We start from the raw sequence: 2584 nt of genomic DNA on the forward strand, positions 1-2584 counted from the left end.
GGCGGCAGGGCGGGGCGGGGTGCTGGTGGGCTAGGGAATGGGAGGGCAGCGTGGTGGGCTTAGGGGACGGGAGGGTGGGACGGTCTGGGCACCATGGCGGCCTGGGTGGGCTGGATCAGTGCCCAAGTTAACTTCCCGTCACCAATGGACATGAGGTTTGGGTAGGAAAGCGGGCTTCTCACAAGAATAAAATCCATCAAGGTTCTCTGTCTCCACCGCATGCTCCAGACACAGCGCCTTCCTCCGGGCTGGAACCTGTCGGGGGCCCCCAGCCTGTCCGGGGCCGCTGTCGTCCAGGAAGGAGAGAGCTGTGCCCCGAGAGGAGACAGAACTCTTTCTCCGTGAATCGCATTCTTTTCTGTGCCGGATGATTTACATTCCGGGAACAAACGGGGCCGCATCTCACAGTGCTGCAGGATGCCAGTGGTGCGAACAGTCGGCGACCCGGCCATTTCCTGAGGGTCTCAGGCGTCCCACCCAGCGGCCGCTCCCGCTTCCCTATCCGTCACCTCCTCGGTCTCCCACCAAGGCGCCAACTTTCCAGACTCTCGCCGGTCCTCGACAGCACCCATTCAGTCTCCGCCCCTGGAGATCCCAGGCCGTACTCCGGGCCAGAAAAGAAGGCGGGTACGACCGCGATGTCGGGTCCTCGCTTAGCTGCGCCTTCTCCTGAGGGAGCCAGGCCGGGGGGAGGGGAATCACCGAGGCCTCGGTCTTCCCGCGTCCTAGAGCGGCCGGGCGAGCCTCACTTCCGGCCTGTGACCTGCCGACCGGTGCTCGTCCCACCAGTCGGGCGATGAGTTGGTCTGACTGGTGGCCCCTGGCACCAGGCTTCCCCATGGGCAGTGGAGCAGGCGGACAGGGGTGGGGCCCCGCGAGCGACACGGAAGGGTCAGGGTGGCGGAGCGGACCCTGTGGAGGCGGGGTCACTGTGCTCCTGCGAAGGGTCTTCGGGGGTGGAGTCTATCAAGGGTGCGGGGGCGTGGTCACGGAGCGGGGCCAATAAAAGGTGCACGGTGGCGGGCCGGTGCCTATGAAGGGTGAGGGGTGTGGTCACAGGGCGGGATCTACAAGGGATGCAGGGGCGAGGCCGGGTCTCTGAAGGATGTGCGGTCGCGGGGCGGAGTCTATAAAGGACAAGGGGCGTGTCCCTGGGTGGGGTGAGAGGTGTGGTCATGGGGTGCAGGTCTGTGTAGGCTGAGGAGCTTGTTCCCCGAGTGAGGGTCTGTGAAGGGTGAGGTCGTGTTCCTGGGGTGGGGGTGTTTGTGAAGGATGAGAGTTTTTCTGGCATGAGGGGCTGGTGAAGGGTGAGGGGCGTTTTCCCGGCTTGAGGGTCTGTGAAGAGTGAGAGCCGTGTTGCCGCTGGTGCAGGTCTGTGAAGGGTGAGGGGCGCGTTCCCGGAATGAGGGTCTGTGAAGGGTGAGGGGCGTGTTCCTGGGGTGGGGGTGTTTGTGAAGGATGAGAGTTTTTCCGGCATGAGGGACTGTTAAGGGAGAGGGGTGTTTTCCTGGCTTGAGGGTCTGTGAAGGCTGAGAGCCATGTTGCCGGTGGTGCGGCTCTGTGAAGGGTGAGGAGAGTGTTCCTGGAGCAGGATATGTGAAGGGTGAATGACGTGCTTTCGGGTGAGGTTAGTGCAGGAAGAGCGGAGTTGTCTCGGGGCTGTGTCCTCTAAGGTGGGGACGTGGTTTCTGGGCGGGGTCCGCCATTTTGTCTGGTGAAAGTGGGAAAGGGAGGGTCCAGGGACAAGCGAGACTCCCACCTCTGGCCTCATCCTCCAGCCCTGCGTTTTCCCCACTTGTACTGCCAGAAAGCTGAGTGGTGGCAGTCACTTTTGGAGTCTTCCTGAGACGATCCACCAATATGAAGTAAACTCGAGGAGGTGAGAGGAAATCATTCGTTCATTCATTGATTCCACTCAAGGGTCACCCAGGGCTCCTCTCTCAGCTCTTCTCACGTCCAATGCCCTACAAGATATTGGAAGCCGCCCTGCTGTCCTTGCACGGCTCTTGGGCCGGAAGCGTTCTGGGGGTGGTGGGGGCCAGGGAATAGCCTAAAGAGGGAAATGTGGAGCAGAGCCTGGCTCTGTCTGTGCAGGACTCTCCTCTCAAGCATGAATGGCCATGGGGTGGTGATGACAGGTGGTACCTCCGACTTAGCGAACGTGGAGCACTATGATAGGAAAAGGCCACTGGACCCTGGACCACAGGTTTCCTCCCCTGTCCTCTCCTGCCTCCACACTGCCCTCTGTAGGAAGCCAGAGTGGTGTCTTCTATTGCTACTTCTTAGAAATAAATGCTTATTCCCTGGTGTCGCAAGGACGAGTCAGCATTTAGACAAAAAGTTCTCTCAGCAAGGCAACTTTACTTTCTGCAGAAATGGTACTGCTTGCCAGCAGTCTCGCCACCAGAGTACACCGAACAAAGGGAGACAGGAGTATTTATCCCTAATGCATGAGGCCCCTACTGCTGTGTCCTGTCTCCATTGGCTGGAGTTGAACCTCACATTCTAGGCTGAATTTGATTGGCTAACAATTTAAAACTTCCTAAATAGGTAAAGTCAATGAGGAACAAAGGAAAAGAGGAAG

This window comes from Mandrillus leucophaeus, unplaced genomic scaffold (assembly GCF_000951045.1).
Source record: "Mandrillus leucophaeus isolate KB7577 unplaced genomic scaffold, Mleu.le_1.0 Scaffold158, whole genome shotgun sequence".
NCBI classification, from domain to species: Eukaryota; Metazoa; Chordata; class Mammalia; order Primates; family Cercopithecidae; genus Mandrillus; species Mandrillus leucophaeus.